Raw genomic sequence first — 23,227 nt, 5'->3', positions numbered from 1 at the left:
AATAATATGAGGATTGCAAAGCTGCAGTGTAGTGGAAGAGAGTGAATTAGAAACAATTGCATCAGGTTATTTAGGCCTGCATTTAAATCCCAGTAAGGGTGACTCTAGCATGCTGTAACTTTGGATCAAGAATTAGTTAGCATAAACTCTTTAATAGTTTAATGGTCTACGTAGTCTGTAATTTAAGCCATTTAAATTTGCTTGAGTGTGTTATCATTCATAAGCAGGGAAATTATGCTAATAGGATTATTGTTATTTTAAAAACTGTGCTAATTTGAGGCTTCTAAGAATACAAATGTGCAGCTCAAATGTTATGTTCTTGCTAGTCATGCTGTAGAAGGTGACATCAAGTAGGTGCTCTGTCACTGTTAGAAACAGAATGGGTTGGATGAACAATAGATTGCACATCTTCTCATTGGGGAGGGGACGTACTTGTCAGCAAAACAAAGTGGCTCATAGGAAGATATTACTGAAGAAAAGTACAAAGGGAAAGTTGTTACCCATAGAAGTAGAAGGGGTTGAAACTGTGATGTCGATGGATTATTTGTTGGAAACAAAAAGTAAAATTGTTACCTACTGCACAGAAAAGGCTAATTTTAATCTATTAGGGAAGATAGAATAGAAGGAAACTCTTTGTTATCTCAAGCAATTGATTGATTTTAAACAAACAAACATAACAACTGTGTTATTTAGAGGAGAAAGAAAGAAGCTGCAGCTGTTTGGTCTATTTTAGGGGAGAGGGAGGGAGAAAACAAAAGGGACCTTGGACATGTGCAGGAGCCAGTGATTTGGAATGCCATGGCCATGTTTGCTTAGTGATACCTGCTAAAGTTGCATTTGTGTAGTCTATATGTTCTTGTCCATGCTGCCACTGGGCAGCATGCCTCAGAGTTAGGGTACCCACAGGTTACACTGTGAGGTATTACTTTTAGCAGAGAATTTCTGATCCTAGATATTGTCTGTGTTTGAGGGAATAAAGGAAGAGGAAAATGTGTTCTTTATTCATGAAACTGTTCAGTAACATCTTGACACGGTTTCCTCAGTAACTCTGTCATTACGATGAATTGTCATAGACATGAATGCAATTTGGAGTACTTGTAATTGATAACTGCACAAGTAGTGCTACAACTATTTTTCTAATGTAGATGTGGAGAAATTTGCAACCTAGAGGAAAATGTGATGAAAGCGCAAATCTGCTTTTGAACCTCTGGAAAAAAATGTGGAAGTGGGCTTTTATTGTGTTTGAGACTGATTTTCTGTATGGCAGAGTGGAAAAATGTAATATTTGGTATTTTGAAAGCAAATGTTGGATGGAGTGCATTTTGAAAACAACTGATGTGTCTGCTGTGCTTAATGATAGATAAATAAAATGGTGAGTATCTGATGTGAACCGTGTAATCTTCCAAAAACCTCCATTAGCTGTCAGTTTCCCTGGATGAAAAATAGCTTTGATGGAGAAGCTCTTGCTCACAGCACTGCACTACTGCGTTCCTTCTTACTCTTGATTCTGAGAATAAAAGCAGCTTCTCTGTTACTCATGTCAGGTTTTCTTAAGAAAAGTATGGACAAATGGACACAAGAGATGAAATACTATTTTCCCCTTGCATTTTATTTTGATATCAACTCTTTTTTCCCCCCCCTATTTTCATACCACCCCTCTTTCCATACTTATTTCAATACAGTCTTTTTCCTTTGCTGCTTCTTTGGATGAATTGTCTAGCAGCTGTTAAGCAGACGTATATCAGTTCATCAGATTGATCTCAACTCCTTCATGTATGCTAGCAAGATAGTTTCTACTACCAGATAGTCTCGAGAGGAACAGAGTATCTTTCTTCAGGTATTTTCATTGTTTAATTCAGTACAGTCATTCTCTCTTACTTGTTAGTTGGATGTCTTGAACTTGATGTTTTCTCTAGACCTTGAACAAAACTTAAAGATGTTTTTGTCTTTTTTCAAACCAGTGTCATCTATTTTGTCATTTAGAACTATTTATGTGCTTGAATTGATTATTTCTCTTGTGATGTCTTTCTCACTGGCAGTTGGGGTGACTGAGATCACCTTCACTTGATAGTCCATAAGAAATGTTGTGACTGTTTAATAATAAATATGCAAAAAAAATATGCTTCAAAATTTAAAAGAAAACAGATTAAAAAAAATAGAACTACAGAAACCCAATTTATGTATTTTATGGCATATTTGAAAGTATACAACTCCCCATTTCCAAATTACCCTTCACGTGGAACATTTTTAATAATGCTGTTGTAGTAGAACTGCTGTACTCACAAATGTCATATATTCAAGTTTGAGATATTATCTTTGAGATTAAGGGGCTATATGGTACCTAGAAACTCATTTTAGGAATGAGAATTTTAAGTTGTTATTTGTGTGGAGAGCATTTTGAATCCTGTGAATGGGAAAACTGTTCACTGAGAAGAAATCTTAATGTGTTTGCATCTGTTATTGGTATAATTTCAAGTACAGCTGAGACAATGAAGAATACAGGCTGAGGATGTTCAGTCTCTTGTTGAGTCCTGCGATGCAGTATGAATCTTTAGACAATTTGGCAGGCTCTGAGAATTGGTATCTAAGGAGGACTGAATAAATAGACAGCTGCAGTGTTCATTATAAATGTTCTTGTTTCTGTGAATACAACTTGTGTAGTTGAGCTTCATCACTGCTACTCTTACATGTATACCAACAGCTGTATGGATTAGGCAGATTTAAATACTGAGGAGAAGGACACGTAACATAATTTACAGTTGTCTTATTCAAGTTTTTTGAAGGCATTCTGTTAGAAACCTGAATGAGGAAAGCATCTGAGCTCTATTGATGTCGTGTGCATGTTGATTACTTAAAGTTCATGGCTGTTGTATGTTTAATGGAAATTGTTTTAATGTAAATTATTTTTATCAGTAATAGTAGACTACAGTTCTGTTGAGCTGTTTATTTGATGTATGAAGACTGGGCTTCCTATTGGTTGGTATTTATACTTTCATGATAATGTGTTCCACATGGTAAAGTGCTTGTAATGTAATATGTTTTAATATGTTTGCATCTTTGTTGTTTCTTTTTTGTGTGTGTGGAGGTAGACCTCCTAATCAATTTGTTGCAACTGCTTTTTAATTTGCAGCCTTTATTGCTGGAGGATTTGAAGAGGCAGCTGAAGGAACAACATGTTTAATGAGGAAATCTGAAAGGGCATCTTATCAGAAATTGTCAATCTCTTGGTACCAGCTTTTTAAACGGTGAGGCCAGGCTCTTTTAAACTCTTTTTCTAAGTGAATAAATCCTTAGTAAATAACCTGAGCAATAGCAATAAGATGACTTGGCATATTGAGTTAACATCAGAATACTTTTTATTAATTTTAACAACGTCGATGTGTATACTTAAATGTTGTTTCCTTAAAAAGAAAAACAGCACCAAAACTACTACAACAAACAAGCAAAAACATTCCACCAATGCTTAGGCCTGTTTTTTTCTTTTCTATTCCATTAGATTCTCTGATGTGGCTAGAAATGCAGTACAAACAATTACTGCTGAATTGGAGTCTGGAAGTTAAAATTTGTGTTTTCAAACACAGACAGCACACAGAACAGGGTATAGAATGGAGAAAGCCCTACTCATAATGCATGCCCAATTAAAAATGTCAAAACATACACAATCTTTTAAGAGGTTTTTATAAAATTTTCTTCTAGCATGTATAATTATTAACGAATGGTACATAAACCTCAAGTCTTTGAGAAATGTTCTTCCAAGCATAACTGCAGGAACATTCTTAATGTGAAGATGGTGCTTAAGAGAACAGTCTAGTCCAATGATAAATGACCATTAAAAACTCAACTTGTTGTGCATTTGATATGCAGGAAAACATCTATTGTTTTTTATAAAATATCAGTGTCTACAAAGGCCACGTGTAGCATAATTATTTCATCCTTATCTTCTGTAAGGAAATTTCTCTTTATGTGCATGCTCTGAAATTGTGTAGAACTACACTGTAGAGCTGAGGGCTTTTTCAGAGGAAAGCAGCATGTTTACTCATTAAAATTGCTCTTTCAGCAATATTAAATTAAGCTTGATTGCAGAGTGCATTACATTAAGGAACGTGTTTATTTCATCTTCATTACAGTAGAAAACCAATACTGGTCAATCCAGTTCGTTGTGCATGCTGCAGGGGTCTGATTCTGTTTCCAATTTATCATCGTTTTCTTAATTTGTCTTATTCTAGATACAATTTCTTTGTCTGATGGATAAATATCCATCTGTTTTCTTGTGCAATTATTGCATAATTCTTTAACCTGACGCTTTTCTTATTTTCAGCTTCAGTAATGTTAATAATGTTCTGAGGAAGATTAACAAGTTAATGGTATCATGTTTTTAAAAGGACTTGCTTGAAAGGTGATTGTCAAACTTACATAATTATACACCCAAACACATGCTGGCAGACTGTTCAGGTTATGTTAAATACTTAAGTATTTAAGTTAATCCTTATTAACTTACTGTATTCCAGTGAATGGTATTACTGTTGGATGTTACCATTCTCTATATTTTTGAAGTAGTGTATGGTGTTTTATCAACATAGATGAACTTTGTCCTCTGCCTGAGCTCTTTGATTTATTTAAATAGGATGAGTAAAGACAAAAATTTGTGTTTCTTGGTAAGATTATCTCTTCAAGATTTTCACAGCTGCCTTGCTAAATGGGCAGCAACTGCATGGAAGTACAGTGCTTTTTCATCAAGTAACTTTGTTGATTATGTTGATGTTCTTTGGTAGAATTTGGATCAAATCTGTGAGTTTTTATGCGGTATCGGCTGCAAAGAATAGTCATATTTTTCAGATACATGTCCTTATGATTTGCTAGAGATCATAAGATGGGGAAAAAAACCCACTAAAGCGAACTCTTCCTTGTTTGAGGGTACTATGGGCTTGTGAAAAGAGCTAGGTTCTAGGAGTCAATTCTTAACAGCACAAATTATTTCATTTTAGCTGAATTCTCTAAACTTTGATTAGAAGTTTTGTGTGCGGTAGTTGGAGTGAATTCCACCCATAACTTAATGGATTCTGTGTGTTTAAGTAGGAGCTTGTCAGCCTAGGTTCCCATTTGCAGCAGTAAGGTCCTCTGCATAAATGATAATCTGTTCTGTGCTGAGACAGGTTTAAGTGAAGGTAAATTCACTGACCTTCATGTTTGCCTCCCATGATTGTAAGCCTTGGTTTACTAGTAGTGAAATATTTAACATTTAAAAGCTGAACTAGCTTTATATTTCACAGATGATGCTATTCTACCTAAAGAGAAATGCAGTATTGCAATTTCTCCTGTTGTACAGGGATCTTGTTTATAGAATGTTAGATTAGTAATGAATATTCTGATGCTATGTGGTTATTTTAATTGTCTATATTCAGTAATACAAGGAATTATGAAAGCATCCCTCTGAAGTAGGATGAAAAAATGAACAAGTTTCTGTTTTGTGAAGAAGCTACTGACGGGTTATTGTGTTTTATTCTGTCACTATTTTGGTTGGAAAACCACTGGAAGTTATAGTCAACTTCAGTGGAGACTGTGCTAGCAATAACTACCTCCTCTCTTCTTACAGGCATGTTTTGCTTTTCTGTGGTTTAGTCTTTACCATCTACAGCTCGGGAAGCACTGTGGTAAAGTTCATTTAGGAAGCCTGCTGTGTTGTGATTCATTTAAAACATTCTCATAGCTATTTAAAGAAACTGAATTAGACGTTGCTTTAAGGAGGAGGTGAGGGGATGACAACAGACTCTACTTCTAATACTTATAAAAATTTGGAATCCAAGCATTTATTGCCTTGTGGCATTTATTGCATGAAGAGAAGAATCTACCTCATCTCATTAAATAACACATGATGATTCACTAGGCAAATGCTATTCACTGTTAGAGGGGAGGAGGTTCTCGAGGTTTAGCTCTTTGTTTGGATGGTATTAAGCTGTAAAGAAGCACCCCGAGGGGTGCTCACTTTCTTGATGTAGTAACTTGCTATTGCCTTAGTTTTTCTCATAATACATCTTCAACCTGCCCTGCATCTATAAAAGGTACTTGTAATCTTCCTGTTCCTCCATTCCCAAGGCTGTCATAACCACGGAAGACAGTACTGTTGGTACTTGAGTTGTGGATTCATTTCAAGGAAACTGTTGTCTTGTTGTAGAGCGCACCTAGGAAGTTTATGACTTGAGGGGCAGGAAAGGGAGCAGAATTGTTTGTGGTTATTCTCAGTCAGAGGATTAGGAGATCTTGAAGGCAGGAGTACCATGGCAATAGCATTTGAAATAGCACCAGTCTGATGTCCAGGAACTGGGAGCAGGGAGGTATTACTCTGAAGATGGGACTGGTACTTTTACCAAGTCTTTGCACTAAAGCTATGCTTGATGAGCTTTCTTGAGTGAGAACATTTTGACTGCACATGTATTCATAATGAGATCCTGATATACTAATGACTTCTCTCATTCGATTTCATGCATGAGTCAGATTGCTTTGAAGGAGGAAAGGTGGAGGATGTAGCAATGCCATTAATATGGAAAGTACACAAGCACATTATGTCCTATTACTGAGTGTTCCTTAAAATCATGGTAAAAGTCCTTACTACTCTGTTGGGCTGTAGATATTGGAAAAGATCTTTGAATTAAAGGAAAGGTTTAAAATTGCCTTCTTATGTTACATGAGTTATTATTGGATGTTGTTGTAAGGACAAGTTTTATAACATAGGGCACTATTAAATATATGAATCATTGAGTAATTTTCACTTTTGCTTTTTCTTTCTACTTTTTAGGAAGTGCAGTTTATTTCTGATGCTAGGAAAAGATTAAGTAATGTTGGTAGGTTTTTTTGTCAGTTTTTTGTTTGCTTTTATTTTGCTTTTGAGTGAGATCTTCATATATGTCAGTATGGATCTGGTTATTAGAATGGTATGGGGTCATTCCAGCTGGGTTTGCTCTCTTAGTCATAAAAATGCTGAACACTTTTGTATTGGAAAAAAAGAGTAAGTATCAACTGACCTGCTGCTTGTCTAGGAGTTAATGAAAATGAAATAATATCATAAAGCAAGATTTCTTTTTAATAGAAAGGAAAGATATTGTAGTGTGTATGTGCTGAGTGCAAGAAAAATAGTGTGTGGTATTCTGGTAATATTTGGAGATGTTTGAGATGTGGGTGGTAGTCCTTAGGGACATGGTTTAGTGGTAGACTTGAAAATGTTATGTTGTTGGCTGGACTTAACAAGCTATCTCAAGGGTCTTCTCCAATCTAAATTCAGTGATTCTGAAGGAGATAACTGGTGGTATGCTGAACTTAATACATATGCAGAGGCCCATCATGAAGTACCCCAGAACAATGCTGAGGTCCTAGGTGTGAGTCAGTTCAGAAGGTAAGGATCTGAACTGCTTTAAGAAATAATAAAAAGAATTCTGTATCTTGTAACTTTAGTTTCCATATGGCCTGCATAGCTTATTTCCATAAAAAATCTGAGACGCTGTGGTGCAAAGACAAGCATTACTTTATCAGCAAATGCCATGTGTGTGAGAGGTAACCGAAACTAATTCATTTGAACTGCATCGGAAGTGGCCTTTTTGTTTTCTTGTTCCTCTAAAACAGCTAAGTATAATGTAAGAGTCAGGATTTTGTTGCTTCAATTTTTCTTAATAACGATCCTAATTAGTGTTGTAATAATTAGATATAGATGGTTTGCAGGTGGGGAATGTCAGGCTTCATCTTTTCTGAATTATTCCACGTGTCACTTGCTTCACGAATGAAGAAACTCCACAGCACTGACCCAAAGCCTGTTGATAAAGCTGAGACTCCCCATGATTTCATGCGAATTTAGCAGACACCATAAGTTCTACTGTGCTTTTTGAGATTGCTATTTTGCAACTTTTATAATAGTGCATATGCAGAACTGTATGAAAACAAAATCTTGACATATATATCTTGATAAATGCTATTTATAGATGAGTTGTGTTTATGAAATATCACTGTAGTTGTGCCCTTTCTCTTCTGCCTCTCAGTCCCAGGGTAAAGCTTTCTCCCTACCCATTCTCTTCTTTTCACAAGCTAATGAAATCCCAAAGTGCATAAGGGATTGTAGGGGGAGTTATATTTGCCGTGGTTTCCAATGGAAATTATTGTGAATGTTGTGCACCTTTTAGGTGCTGATATCTGTGACTTTGTTTTAATAATTGGACTGTTCTATGTAAATGTGGGAACAGTTTCTTCATTCCTGTGATAGAGACAAGACTAATGAGTCCCTTAACTGGAGATGTGTTTATTGCTTGAGGTGCTAATATGGATGTTGTCAAATATGTGTTTTCTTGTTCGTCCAAGCCTAAGTCAGTTTTTGTTTTCTATGTATATTATTACCCATTATGTCCCATGCATTTTCTCCTCACACACAATAGAGGATTTTAGTTCATCAAACACAAAATATCATACAATGTTTTAAACAACAACAAAAGCCGCAACTGAAGTAAAAAGTAACTGTCTGTAATGCATTCTGTACAGTGTGATTAAGTGGTTTGGAAAGACACCGTTATCCTTGGAAAACGTAGGAAGTTAAAAATAAGCATGAATTTGGCGAGAGGTCCAACCTGATTTATTTTATCCTTTATTATTCTTGTGCAGCTGGCTGATCAGCTGTGTCCTGATGATCCCTGAGAGGCGCACATCTCTGTGATGGACTGTATTTCTGTCTTTTCCTTGACTTTCCTGATTCTCTTTCAGAATGTTTTGTTCCCAAGGGATAGAGAGGACTGCTCTTTTATTTTCGAGTGAATGTATCTCTCTTTGGACTCCCACACAGGAAGTAGAGCTTAAAGGATCTAACACTGTAATGTCAGAAAACCTGTAAACTTCCTAATTAGGTGTGCCCTAATCGTCAAACAATCAAATTTGGGGTTCTGCCCACTTCCAGGGAGCAGGCAGATAGAGAAACTGCTGTTTTGCCACTTCATTATCACCCAGTGCACTGAATAGGAAAACTCTGTTGATGTCACTGAGTTGCTATAGCAACGCAGTCCTTTGCTTATCTCTGTTTCTCTGGCAACAATCCTTTACTTTCTGCTGTATTCACACTTTTTGTTGCTGTAAAATTCCTTTATCATTTTCCATATTCACAGCTCACATCAGGCCGGTACTTAGGTGCAGACTTGGTGTCTTCCTTACAGGGAGGGTTACTGGACTTCAATAATTTCACATTCATTCCGGTAGACTTTGAAACTGGTGAAGAAAAATAAATCACATAGGAGGCTCTATAGATGCGTGGTAGAAGAACTGTTATGAATTCTGTTCCATTTTATAGGGTTTAGGATTCATTTGTGGATTGCCATGGCTTGAAGTTACAGACCTTGGTAGTGTCCAGTGCCTGGGTTTCTGTTGGTTGCTCTCTCAGGATAAAAAACTTTCCTTGGCCCTGCTGGCTACAATTTTAGTAATACAGTGGAGCTTGAAATGGCTGCAGAGGTTTCAGAATAAGTTCAAGGTGTATATTTTTATATGAACAGTAGGTTCATAGCAATATTCTATAACATAATATTTTTACTCATTTAGTCTTATTCATAATAATTAGCAGATTTGGTAGCTCAGGAAAAGGCCAAGCTTTTTTTTTTATAAAAAAGTTTGGCATTGCCTGCTTTGATTTTTGCTCAACAAACACCCTCTTTGTCACAGAATTACAGATAAATGACCTTTGCTAATGTTCATATGAGCTGTTCATGCAAGTGCTCCTATTCATTGCAATGAAAATTTATTGCTCAATATCTTAAAAGTAGAATTATGATCTATGCTGCTTTGTTTATCTGCAAAGACAGTCATGTTGATTTTCATGTGATGTAGTGCAGTGCTGACTGTTGAAGAAAAAAGGACTATTCCTGAAGTTCTTGTTAGTCTTTCTAAAGCTTGTATTCACAGCCCTTACATTAGTTCTTGACAGATTTATGGATTGATGGATGCTGAATGTTTATTTCTTGTCAGCACTTGGGCAGTTTATCATCTAACACTTATCTCACTGGAGAGTAATATGTTCTCCTCACATGAGGTCATTTTCTAAATCCTTGTATTTAATGAAATATGAAATGTACACAAGGAATTTATAGCAGTAAATTTGAATGAGCTTCAAACTTAATAACTTCCTTTTGGACATAGTAACTACTTAATTCTTTTTATTCACATTGCTGTGTGATGCTTGGGTGTTCTGTCCATTGTCTGTATGATTCTTGTGGCCTGAGTGATGGCAGAGAAGAGCTGGTATGGGAGGAATCAGGCAGTATTGTTTGGTTTGTTGTTTTGTTTGCTAGAATAGATAATTGCTGTCAGTATACTTCTAATTAAGTTGAATCAGAGGAATTTAACAACACTGTAACTCTCATTTGAATTGAAATAGGTACATAGCAGTTCAGGTTCCATATAAACAAAGAAAGGAAACAGCATCTTATGATAGTCTTCATGATTTTGGTCTGTAATGAGCATCTGAGCTCACATGGCTAATAACTGGAGGGATCTGTGTCATCTTGTTCTTTATTATGTCATGAGAAGAAATCTGACTTTAAGTATATCATTACAGAATTAGAATTTTCAAAGAAATTAGTTAAATGTAGGCTGGATGATTCTTAATCTGATCTGTTTTAAGTTTTTAGATATTCCTGTGTTCTTGCCTGTTTTGCTCTGTTACTGGCTCACCATCACAAATGCTCAATGAGATATTCTTGTGGTGTCCAAATGCAAGTGATATTTCAACCACAAGTCAAAGTGTGTGAAGACCATTTCCCGTAGTGTGTTCTAAACACTGCTCTGTTCTGGAAGGATGCTTGGTACTGCACTGAAGGGCTGCTGGTGAGAAAAGATACGAGTTTTGTCTTAATATTTTCACATACCTGTTTCCCTAAACCATGATCTTGTCTTTTTTTTAATTTTTATTTTTATTTTATTAAATTTAGCTGTTGCTTATTGCTTTTTATGACCCTTGTCTATTAGTTGTTCATCTTGAGATGAGACAGGAAGGGGCATAACGATCGAGAAGAAATCAGAAGTTCTGGTTTTAAATAGCAGTCTTGACACTTTCTCAATAAAAGGTAATTCAGCAAATTGCCAATGCTTCCTGATCAGAGCAGTATTCAGAATGCAGCACAGAAGTGACGTCAAGTTTGGCAGGCTACTGATCAGCATCCAGCGCATAACAGACTTTGTAATTTGATATGTATCTGCTCTGTCTTGTTGCTGATCAGTAGTCATTCCATGTCTGATTCTTTGCCCTGTGGCAAGACTTCTGAATGTAAAGAACATCTTAAAGGAGAAGTAAATGAACGAGTCACTGATGTGTAGGACATCTGTTCATGCCGTGTGGGATTAACAATTGTAAATTGTAGGTAAAAACTAATCCTTAACTGTATTTTAATCAATTGCATGTTATCAGAAGTTCCTTAATTGTGTACTTTGTTTTTAGTTTGTGCATTTCATGGTTTATCAGGACATTAAATGCTGCGTGTTCAGATTACATCTAGATTTATAATGCTAAAGCAAATTTGTTGTAGACAAGTTTGTCCATTCTTCAGTATTCCTGCAGTATGTCTTTGTATATTACCTTTGTGTATATTCCTGTGTTACCAGCTGGTGGTTGTTCTTTATGTAGAGTGTCTTAGGTGAATGTTTTGGAAAATTATTCGGCTGTGTAGCTGCATACTTTGAGGTTACCTGTTAAGTTAGCTGAGTGGTTTTCACAGGCTTTACAGTTGATTCTGTAGTTACTTTGTATAAATACAGCTAAATTACAATGTCTGAGAGTGCTGTAGCCTGTCATCAAGATCTTAATGGCTACTGTATATTTTGGTCCACATAGCACTATTACTGTTACTTTAGTCTGTAGTTAAAGACTCAAAATCATAATGGAACTGTTGAAGTGGATGAGTTATGCTGTGCAGCTCATTGTGTAGCAGCTGACATCAGGGCTGTTAAGTTCTGTCTTCTGTGTGGAGTTCCTGTATCAGCTATTTATAGCTCTTGGATGGGAATGTGTATCAAGAGTTTTGTTTTGTTTTTAAATACATGCTTCAAATCTAGTACAAGGAAGTTTATAAAGCAGAAAAAAGGAATGTCATTAAAAAGTTGCAGAGTACCAATCAATGAATTGAAATTACTATATTTGCTGGTGGCAATACAGGTGTATTATTAGGTCAGAGTAGCTGGTATGTAAAATAAGTTGTAAATACAAAGGCTGCTCCAAAAGTAAAGCCTCCTGTTTTATTATGTTGTCCCATGATGTCAGGAGTGGATGTTGGTGGTGTGGTGGTGGTGGTTGAACCTTCCCACCTGTGTTCCATCGCCATGCAAGTGGTGGCAATAGAGGGGCAGTCTGATGAAATGATGTCTGACATGGATGTGCGTATAAAGCTGAGGTGTGCAATTGAATTCCTCCCTGTGGAAGAAATTTCACCCATTGGCACTCATCAGTGCTTACGGAACATTTTTAGTGATACCGAACAGTAACACAGTGAGTTGGTTAGTGGTGTGTTTCAGCTGTGGTGGCAGCAATGTTTCAGGAGATCATATGGATTTTTACAAGTCTGGTATACAGGCTATTGTTCGTAACTGGTGAAGATAATGGTGGTAACTATATTGAACAATGGTGTTCTGTAGCTGAGAACTGGCTCTATCAAATAGTGTTTTTGTGCTCTTTTTAGTTTCCATGGGAGTAAATAGGAAGCCTCAATTTTAGTGTGACCATTGCATTTTCAGTAGTCACAGAAAGATGATGGGATACAGGTACTGGTCAAAGTTTAACTGTGAACATAAGCATGGTTTTTTTTTTTTAGTCTGCATGCTAATTCTAAAATAATATTTCTGGTCAAAATCAGACTACAAAATTATGTGATCTCAAGTCATTATATTACACTATTCAGTTAGAATGAACCCAGATGGTTTGGGTTGGTCTATTTAGAGATGATTTTGAATCATTTCAAGATTAATTTTATGTTTATAATGCTTGTGCTCATCTCTTCATTGATTTAGTTTGGAAGCTGAATGAAGGCATTGTTCAAGAAGAGCATTCTACCTTAATCCTGATTAGTACTGTGTAAGTTGTCCCAGTTTATGACCGCTTGCATCTCCATACTGGAGATGGCACAACGTAAATTTGCTAAGACAGATTTTCTTATGGAGTTTTTGGTTTCCTTCCAACTTCACTCTGTGGGGGACTGAGTGAACAATTCATTGTATTTTTGATCTGGACTTCCCTTGTCACAAGAACTTAGTTTTAAAACTGTTGAAATATTTTAGCTAAGAATTAAGTTGGGTTGGTGTTCTAGGGGGCGAAAAGGAGAAGGATAAGAAGCAGGAAGTATAGAAATCTGTTGCTTATTCAGGTTGTGGTGCTCAGATGTGACAAACTGAGTGTGATTTACACTTTTTAGGCCAGACTATCACTTCACTGGGTTTTGTTTGCACATCCTCTTGGTGAGCTGCTGCTTCTATTTAGCACTTGCTCTGAAATGTTCTTTTAAGAAATGTCAATTTCCCATCTGCTCTTCTCACAACAGACTTCGTAGTTCGGTCACCTACTTTTATCTTTTCTCTAAAAGTAGTTGCCTATGATGCTTTCTGTTTTCATTGTTTTAGAAGTGTCTGGTTTCTTTTTCTTTCAGCATTTCTAAGAATTGGGTAATTACCTCCAGTTTTGTTGCTGTTGCCTTTCTCAGGCTAATTTACGCATCAAGGAGACTTTATGTTGAGTGCTCCTTGTTACCAAATAGATCTGAATGGGAATCCCTATTGTGGCAAAATAATTCATGTTTACATACAAAATGCTTTAATATATGAACAGGTGACCACAGTTCATCACCATCCACGACTCCTGTATGTCTTAGGGTGCTTATTTTAGCAGTTTGTTCCTCTGAGTTGCTTATGTAATGCTGACCTACAACACCCATTTTATGTTACTGCTTTATTTTCTTTAATACAATCCTCCAACAGCACTGATTTATAAAAATGTCAATAAAGTATTCTTTGCAGCTATTCTTTGCTAAGCTAATTTTAACCTCTTTGCTAGGTTCTCCATCTTTCTGAAGAGTTGCTGAAACCTACTTTTTCTCAGTTTAATCTTGTTTGCTCTGGTGAAAGTGAGAAACCAAACTTTTCATAGCCAGTTGCACTCTAAAATGAATATATTCAGGTAAGCAGATAAGGTTATTGCTTTTTGTCCATTCATTAGACAAAATACAGGATCCTACTGCACAAAAGTAATGTCAGAATATGGGAAATCCTGTTAAACTACACTTTAAGCAACCTGGTCAGAATTTGATGGTTATCCTGTTTTGAGCAGGGAATTGGACTTAGGTCGTGTACAGAGAGTCCCTCCAGTGTGGATGATTCCAAGAGACTGGATTTCTACACATTAGGAATATCTGGGGCAAAAAGTTAGGTTTTCTTCCCTCACTCTTGAGGTGATCCATGCTTCATTTTTTAACTTCTCTAATAATGGAAGAATGCAAGCAAAACATGGAATCTTTAAAACATTAATATATCAAAGTTTTGATCTGTCAGTCAGTTTGGGACTTGTTTTTTATTCTTACTGTTCTACTTAGGCAAGTGTATTGTGCTGTTTCTGATTTCTGCTCTTTATAAAAACTCTATATTTTCAGAGATACCTAATTGTAGAGTAGGTAGGAAAAAAAACCTGGAAAGGAAACTTGTAAGAATATTTAGAGAATGAATACTGTGTAACTGCAAATCTGCAGTTCCTTATTCTCACCAGACATTTGCACTCCAGTTGTGTAGCACTTCATTCAGATCTTTTTAATGGGATCAGAGAAACATACAGGAAGGGCTTTGGAGGATCAGCTCTGACTGCAGGCCTTTGGAATGAGTATAAGTACAGTCCTGGTCTGCATAACAGAATCTTGGAGAATTTGCTTTCAGTTATTTGCTCTTTCAAGTCATGTTAATAATTTTGTCTGTCTTATCAGTGAAATGAAGCTGAAATTGATGATTATTTCCCGTGATAAAGCAAATACTGCATCCAAAGGACCATGTCAAGCTTTATGAAGAAGCTTGATGTGAATTCAAAAGCTTGAATTCGGTTCTGAATTTAATCAGTATGTGAGACTTGTATTGATATATTATCGATAAAAATGTCTCTAAATGCAGAAATGGTGAAGTAAAGGTCGATATCATTGGCTTCTCTGAAGGTCTGTTAAATATATTTGGGGGTGTGTATTAATTACATTTAGAGATGTGACTATCCCATGAATGTAAAGTTTAAAAAAGAGCAGTGCAGCAAAAGTAGCTTACCCTTTTCTTCTTCAGATTGTTTAGTGTATCTCTAGGCGATGCTGGCTGATATTTTGAGAACACCAAGAGATTGAGCACTCCCTCTTCAACATGTGATATGCAGAAAGTGACTGACTAATATACTTTGTCAAAACAAGACAGATGTGTAACTGGGTATAATTTTTTCCCCACTTAACTTACTTGCCTTATAAGCTGACCAGAAAATCTCGTTTACTCTCCTAGAGAGAGATTTCCTGTGATGTTAGAGGCAGTGATTCTGCTTGTGGTCCAGAAAAGAACTGAGGACCTGAAAAGCTCACTGTTTGATTTATAAGACTCTTATTAAACATGATTAGTTTCTAAACTGGCAGCTCCAGTATTCATGGAGGTGTTTGGTGAATGTGGTGTCATCTTATTTTCATTGAGACAATGTCAATATCATGCAAATAGGCATATTACTTGGGGCATGCTTGTTGACTGATTGCAGCAGGTTTCAGAGACCCATATCTGGAGACAGGCTTCATATGCATGCCTTCCTGAAGAAGGTGCATGGAATCCTAGAATTGCTGTATCTTCCCAAGTACTACAATTCCTGGGCAAAGCAGGATAAGTCCTCTGTCAGGATTCTGTCAGTTATATTTCCAGTTGATGAGATTTGAGTTTCAACTGAACCTACTGTGTCTTAGTGAAGCAAAATTTCTCATCAAAGCTGAAAGGATTGATATTCATTTCATATTGTTATATATTTAATATTTCTAGAATGTAGGTACGTGGTTCTATTTCTTGATGTTGTCATTTGTGTAACAGAAGCAGGGAATGATGGCATGGAACATGGGAAAAATATAGATGCAGTTACAGATCTGATTCAAAATACTGACATCAAATTTAGATGTTTGCATTGTCACTGGACTGTTGCTTTGTGAGTCTCTGAGAATTGCTACCTTGTGGATCTGTTGAGGCACTTGAGATAGCTCAGTATAATTGTTAGCACTGCTGAGATTCATTTAAGTTAGTATCATTTCATGCAGGAAGATTCTGCTGGTCAAAAAGAAACAACTTGGGTGGCTCTGACTTCATTAAAACTCCCCAAACTGTTTGAGTGCCACATCTGAATTTCCGTGGTAATTCTTTGGGGGAAGGGGAGTAGGTTACCATTTGCCTGTAGCGTGAAAGCCTCCCTCTGCCAAACCATTGTGTTTTGCTATATTAAAAAACATCATTCCTGCTGTGTCGTTCTATGCCAAATGTTCCCTGTGGTTGGGCATACGGGCTGTAACTACCTTCTGACAATTGCATCAGAGCAAATGAGCTGTGACACTGCTTGCCTATTTTTAAATAAGCTCAATGTTGTCCATCTAATGAAGTGCTAAAGCGTACTGTGCCTGTGGGAAATGCAGGCTTTGCATGAAGAGCAGTTAGGAAGAAGTTTTGTTTTCAAACAAACAAAGTATGTGTTCTCAGTGTTGGCATAAGCAGCTGCTGTTTAACGTGAGTGAATCTCAAGTTGCTGATTTTTAGTTAGAATGGATGGCACTGATAATTCTGTGGTGCTATGTATTGTCTGTGTTAAATTTGTTAGCCACACTTAGGGAACACTTCTGGAAATGTTACCTTCACATACAACAAGTTCCAAGCTTCTGTTTCTTAGCTTTGCAACAGGAGTGACTGGCTGTTGCATTATTAGTCTGACAGTAAACTAATGAGTTTGTGAAGATTTGAAGATAACACAATTTGAAGTAAATCTACTTGGCTTTTTTTACATGGCATCCCAATTGAGTGAATCCTAAACAATTACCTATTTTGTTCTCAAAAAATAAGTGTTGGACCTCTTGACAGATATTTGGATTTCATCTGAAACTCCTCACTATTATCAAGTAAGAAATGTCAAAATGTTTCTAAATGCCACAGAAAACATTCCTTTCACTTCTGTTTAATGTATGATTAACTTTCATAGAGCTTATGTTCTCTGAGCATGAACAGAAACATATGCATTGTGCAGTTACTTCAGTTTTAATTTGTTCACTGCATGTGAAATGATAGTCACTGAAAAACTGGCAGAGATTAGTCCTGCAAAACCAGTGCTTTATTTGGATAGGTGCTACTTATTGTTCTTCAAATGGCACAATTTATTTTGAAAAATCATAGCCCTCACATTTACCTGTGTTCTACTTTGAGGGAGATTGGTGTGTAGCCTATAGAGTAAAATCAAATGTAGATTGCCATTGTTAGCTACATGACAAGTACTGCAGATGGCAAATGTTTTATTAGCTAGCTTTTCACCTTCTTTGGCTTATGAAAGCATGGTTTCCTCTGATTAGGACGTTTTTATTACAAAAATAATTTATGCATACTTCAGACTTCATTAGATCTCATCTACCTGTGTGCAAAAATCACAGCTTCTGAGTCTTCAGCATTTTATGTCCTTCAGTTTTTCAGTACTCTGTCCAGCTTGAACAACTTCAATAGCTGCAAAGAGCTTTGTATCTTATTATCTCAATAAGCTTATATAACATCTTACTTATTGCTCTAGTATTGCCCAAAAAAAGAGTACTGAGTTTGATCTGCCGTGCAAATTCATAACAAATCAAGTATTCTTCTGTTTTACCTAAAATCACCTTCAGTACGATGGTGATGGAAAGAAAAATACCAAAGATTCCTCTCAAAGTAATTGTTATGAAGATGCAAAAGTGAAATAAATTTGTATCTAAAGTACGATGTTCATTTTAGGAGCTTTTAAAACTTTTTAATGCATCCTCTGTGGCTTTTATAAATAGTTCTAACAGCAGAACTTTTAAAGAGAGAAATCTCAAGAGATAGAGGAGGTATTTAGAAGATGAAAGCTTAATTCACAGAATTCTTGTTTCAAACACACTTAGTAGTCAGATCCACAAGTTTTACAGTAAAATCCCCCTTTTCAAAAGTTAAATTAATACATTTTTGCACTTAAAGGAATAGGAATTATTCAAGTCTAAAAGGGATGAAATTATGCTTAATTTACAAGATTGCTGAGAACTTAAACTTTCTCCTTTCTACTGTAAAGGAGTTGTTTGGTTTGGTTTTTTTTGACTGCCTGTGTAAAGACACATGTACAGCATTATTTTCTTATTTGCTACAGGTATGTCTACATTGTTATATATTTGGGCCAGAATATAAATGGTGAGTGCCAGTAGTGCTACCACACTGGGTTAATAACTGGGAGTTCTGAATATTGTGAGAAAAGTAAGATGAGGTAAGGCCATAAGTACAGAGAGAATAAATGCTAAAAATTTCCAAGAGATCCAAAACTGAGTAAGAAAAAGCAAAGCAGTGTAAGTAAAAAATCCAAGTAATAACCAAAGTTTTGATTTGGAATGTCTGCATGAGAGTTATTGACATTTTACATCAAGCATTTCAGGGAAAGGATAAAAAAACTTGTGCAATTTTTTCCTGTTATATTGAATTCGTTAGGGAAAAGGGCTCTGTAATGGTAGCTGTAAATTTTAATTCCAGCTAGTTCTTTACAGCAGAACATTATTTCACTAAGCATGAGTTCTCCATTTCTGACCTTGCTGCCTTAATTCCTACAGGGAACTTAGAAATGTCAGTTTTGAGTGATTGGAAGTTGGGAATAGCTGTTTTTATTGGTAAACAGTAATGCTTGCTGCATATTTTCCACAAGTATTTGCTTCAGTGACAATTCTGGTTGGGTGATGTATTTTCTTAATTAAAGATGGTCATCTGATTTCATTTAATGGAATAATAGCCATGTTAACAATTCCAAGGTGTTCTTGAAAAGAAAAGTTTGGATTTTGGCTACCGTGTATTAGCTGAGAATGAGAAACAAGGCTATCCAATGCTACTGTTCTAGTAAAATTTGTTATCGAATTACTGCATCAGTTAAGAAAAGAATTTAGCTAGAAATTTGGCAATTATGCTATAATATGCATCCTTTGGAGAGATTTGATTTATTGTTGTAGGAATAAATGAATATGAATGTGATCTAGTAATATTCTGTGAAGTTCCAGTGCTGTTTTTCACGTTCCACTTTATAAGGTGAAAATATGCATCTTCTCTGCAAACAGTTGCAGTAATTCTGTGTAAACCATTTAGGATATTTATTTAGAAAGGTTTCAGGAGTCCTTAGTAAGAGTGGCAGTCATGGATGCCTGTAAATCAAAATCATGTTTATATTTAATTTAGGCTGATAAGTATTTACAATGTATTCTAGGAGACTGTTCTTCCACTTGTGTTGTTTTTCATTTAAGCTTGATCTGGAAACTGTTTTAAGGAGAGAGGTAAACTACTTCTTTGTTCTCCCTGTTCTGGAACAGCTTCACACCAGTCCAGCTACTGAAGGATGCAGGTTTTCCATAGAGGTTAGTGATTCCAGGTGGCTGTTGCAGATACAAATTTCTATAGCTGCAGGTTAGTCCAGCTGCACTGGCAAGCAAATTGTAGATGGAGCATTAGTTGTACAGCTGTACTAATTGTGGACCTCCTTGTGGTATGCTGCGATAGCTACATCTTGGGAAAACATGTGGTATGGTTTTTTTTGTTTTGTTCTGTGTTTTTGCTTTTCTTTAATGTATTGTTTTGTCTGTTGCAGTTGCAAGTTGAGAATGAAGCCAGTACAGTACAGTGAGTTTATTTCTTAACATAGTGCTTAAAATATTTTCCAGTGTTACTGTATTTTGAAGTTAGAAAGTAACATCAGGATAAAAGAAATACAAACATTTTCTCTCCCATCCTGTGATGGGATCGTCTACCATGCCTCAAACAGAAACAGACAAGGCATTTGGCATATTCATGCAGTCTTTCAGCATATGCCTTTATTTGGTGGTAAAGAGGTCTTGAAGAAAAATAATCAGTGTGGATGACACAGTTGTTTTTAACAGTGCACTGTGTAGGCAAAGCTCAGTGCCTTTGACACAATCTTCCACAGAATAGAAAAATGAATTTGACTACTTATGTTGTAGCTGAAGCTTACAGTATTTTCAAAAGCCAACCAGTTGTTTTTGAAGCAGGAAAAGGGTGGCACAGTGGGGGATGTGTGACTCATTCTTTTCTCACACTGAGATCTGATTTATTTTGGTTTGTGATACTATTTACAAATGCATATTCATTTTCTCCTACAAATTTCCCAGGCAGATTTGGAAATGGAAGGTCTATTGTTGTTCTATCAGCTCAGCCACTGAAATAGCATGGGAACTTTAATGAGTATAAAAGCAACTGTCGTGCTCAGCAGTGTAGACAATAAACTGTAGTGCAGTCAAGATACTTCTGCTTCATCGTGCTTTAAAAAAAATAAATCTTACAGAGTGTCATCGTACTTCCCATAGTTCATAATCCTAGAAGTACAAAATTGGAGGTCTTTCATGATCGTACTGTTTTTGAAAGATGCCTGAGCAAGGTATTCTTGGGAGTGAAGAGGGAGGAGAAAGCTTGGAACAAATAATTTGGTGAATGATTTGAAGATTGAGAGTGTTGCCCAGGATCTCTGCCACTAGTGTCACATCATCTGCTTTATGAAGTCAAGTTCTTTGTAGTAGATGGTTCATATTAATATATATATATGTTTTAAATCAAGATCATAGGGATTTAAGAAAACAGTGCTGTTTCTTACCAAGATGCAACTTCAGAACTTCTTTTATCTTCTCTACTTCCGCAGCTCCAGACACTTGTAGTGCAGGTGTCCAACTCAACACCTGTACCATCTCCAATGCTGCTACTGCCTCATTATTTTTTTATCTGATACACCTCAAAATCATAGTTCTTGCAAATAGAACTCTTGTTCTCTTGCAGTCTATCTTACAGATTCTTTCCTGTTCTCTTTTTCTGTACTTCTAAGTTTTCTCTGCTAGTCTATCACCACATTCTACTTCTTTGTGCCCAGCTGTATTGTGAAAGGGAAGGAAGATATAAGCCTTTATAAACCTCAGTATCATAGTATTTTTCCATTCTTAAATGTCTAGCCTGAAAATTTATGCTGTGGAAAATTGATGCAGGGAAGTCCTTAGAATTTGAACTTATGCATTTTGGATCTTGGCATTGTCTGATATTTGGGCATGTCACACAGAAGCTCTACTGTACTTGTTTGTGGAATATTTATTGTTTACCTCGCTCTGGAGAATAGAGTATGGAGAGAAATGTCTTGTTATTTTGTAATATGTCCTTTGCAAATGAAGCACTGTGTAATGGAATGTTTTTCTCAAACTAGATTCTACCAAATATTGTAGCAGTAAGGAGAACTTTGCCTTCCAATAATCCTGTGAGCAGAATTCTAATTTAATATGGGTTGCTATATAGGCGAGGGAAAAGACATTAAGGAATAAATTGTCAAGATCAAGAGATCTATATTGACAGTTTCTAATATCAACACACCTAATTTTGAAATACAACTCTCTATTAGTATTCTAATATTGTCCACTTTCTGTAGGATTTAAAAACCGAATGATAAGATCCAAAAAATAAGGAGCTGTGCATTAGGTGACCTTTTTTTTTTCTTTTCTGTCAGTAGGGATGACTGGTGAGCATAGATTTGAATTATCTGTGTGTGAACAGTAACCCAGCCAAGGCTATTGACAAAAGTGATGTGGGTTTGTATTGTTTGAAACTGTCCTCAGGCTACTCCTTATTGCATCTTTTTAATAGAAAAAGGGAGACCGAGGAATCAGCTCCTGTAAATTGTTTGCCCTTTTATGGTTTCTACCTTTTCCAGATGATTGTCCTGCTGCTGCCTCAAGGTAGGCAGGTTCCTCAGATATGTAGCAACTTCACAGAGGTCAAAAGATTTCAAAAAGGGAGAAATAACTTTAACAAGTGAGCTAGATTGTAATATGTAATTTAACTTGAACTGAAGTCAACATTCTTGGCTGCAGAACTTACTCTTCCTTTCAGGTTTGGCCAATATATTTTGAGTTCTCCCATCACATCATGCATTAATTCATCTGAAATGCATTGTGCTTCAGTGACATAAGCAATCATAAGAAATTCATCTTGTAATATTGTGCAGTGCATGGAGATTCTCTGATCCTACCCCATGAATAAGTACCAAATATTTGTATAAGTATTGCTCAAAGTTCAACTGATGAAAATTAGAATTATTTATCTATTCTTTTACCTAAGGGTGATGAACATGAGCTCATGTTCTATTTGTGTGCTTGTATGCTTTGCAAAAAACCTTTCTCTCTTGTTGCCTGACCTTTATCTTTTGCCAGCAAAGTGCAAGCTTTTTTTCTTAATTATTGTTTTTTAAATTCCATGGGACATAAGAGATAGTATTTGTGATTCATAGGTGTAGAAACAGCTAATTTGTAAGGTTATTAAATAGAAAAGCTTTATCTTAGGATGGAACTAGTCTGAGCAATCTAGAATCTAATGAAATGCCTTGCTTTATGGCTGCCACTAATGTCACTGTTTAAAACAAAAATCCAAGTAAAAAATTATTGTTGTGCACAAGCCAAGTCACGAAAATAGATGAGGTTTTTCTTGTCTTTTCATGACAAAGGTTCTAGACCACATTTGTGGACAGGATTTTGTTGTTTATATATGAGAGAATCCTGAAAGCAGGCGCATGGCTCTCAAAGACTCAGACTGGAATGAGCTCCTTCAAATAAGGGAAATATGAACAAGAAATACGTAAGGCGGCTGTCTTTCTGGAGTTCTGGAATTAAATGTCAAAACCCGTGTTGCTTTGTCCTTTGGTGAAGGAGCCAGGACATGAAGGGGTTTTTCCCAGCAGTGCTTTGATGTGCTGACTTTTTTGTGATTCATTTGCTCTCAAAACTGCATGTACACAAAGAAAATAACAGATCCCTGTGAGAACAGCTTTGCAGACTGGAAAGGGAAGCACTTGAAGGAGTCCCAGGCACCTCTTTCCAGTTTTCTTCTCCAAATGGGGTGGAGCTGTGGAGCTGCCACTTGAACATAATAAATAGGGATAAATAAAGTAATAGAGCTGTCTGCATCCACAGCCATA

General features: G+C 36.3%; 1 protein-coding gene across 1 annotated transcript in view; it reads left to right on the top strand.

Moving 5' to 3' along the window:
* LONP2 (lon peptidase 2, peroxisomal) overlaps positions 1–23,227 on the top strand; it is a 90,105-nt gene that overhangs the window by 726 nt on the left and 66,152 nt on the right. The window contains exon 2 of the mRNA XM_015873912.2: positions 3,131–3,245. The gene's annotated coding sequence lies outside the window, so the exon portion shown is untranslated. The remainder of the gene's footprint in view (positions 1–3,130; positions 3,246–23,227) is intronic.

This window comes from Coturnix japonica, chromosome 11, assembly GCF_001577835.2.
Source record: "Coturnix japonica isolate 7356 chromosome 11, Coturnix japonica 2.1, whole genome shotgun sequence".
In the NCBI taxonomy this organism is placed as follows: domain Eukaryota; kingdom Metazoa; phylum Chordata; class Aves; order Galliformes; family Phasianidae; genus Coturnix; species Coturnix japonica.
This window is presented reverse-complemented; position numbering and strand designations above follow the sequence as displayed.